This window comes from Geospiza fortis, unplaced genomic scaffold, assembly GCF_000277835.1.
Source record: "Geospiza fortis unplaced genomic scaffold, GeoFor_1.0 scaffold396, whole genome shotgun sequence".
Classification (NCBI taxonomy): Eukaryota; Metazoa; Chordata; class Aves; order Passeriformes; family Thraupidae; genus Geospiza; species Geospiza fortis.
The window spans coordinates 5,436,416-5,437,093 of record NW_005054345.1 but is presented as its reverse complement, the minus strand read 5'-3'; positions in this window follow the sequence as shown (position 1 = coordinate 5,437,093).

Here is a 678-nt window from a genome sequence, read left to right as displayed (position 1 = left end):
CCTACACTTATTCCTCATTGCAGCCTGTACAGTACAAAACTTAAATTATTTCTATGGTTTTTTTCAGATTGAGAACATTTTGATTAGTGAACTCTTTTCACTTTACTGCATCTGGTTGCTCCTTTTCCTCTTAAAAGAACCTAAAATTGAGCATTTCAAAGGAGCAACATTGACCAGAGCCTTCATTCTACTGGAAGAACTCTGGGTTTCAGTTTTCTGGTTTGCTTTCAAACTCATGTCAAAATGACTCAAAATTGGGAAAATGTTAAGCAGCAGCCCAAGACTTGTAAATAGCTGCAATCCTAGAGCCAGAAGGGTTTGATACCACTTTAAGGGCAATTACAATTTGCTCATGAATTCAATGTACAGCAAGTCTACAGAAAAACCATGGATCAATTGATGCAACATTCCAGGCAGGATTGTGTAATTTTACAGTAAAGTCAGGAAAAAATCCCAAAGCACAAAGGGACAGACACACCAAGAGAAGTGACTGTTCCTTCATCAGTTTTACATAATTAAGTATTTTGCTTGGAGAAATGCTGCAGCACAGGAACTTTGAAAAAACAATACCCAAGCAGACAACCTTAAATCCAGGGATTTAAAGATCATAAATCACAGGGCTGAACTTCTGTGCATGAAATGAATGGGCTGATGGCAACCTAATTACAGAAATGTTTG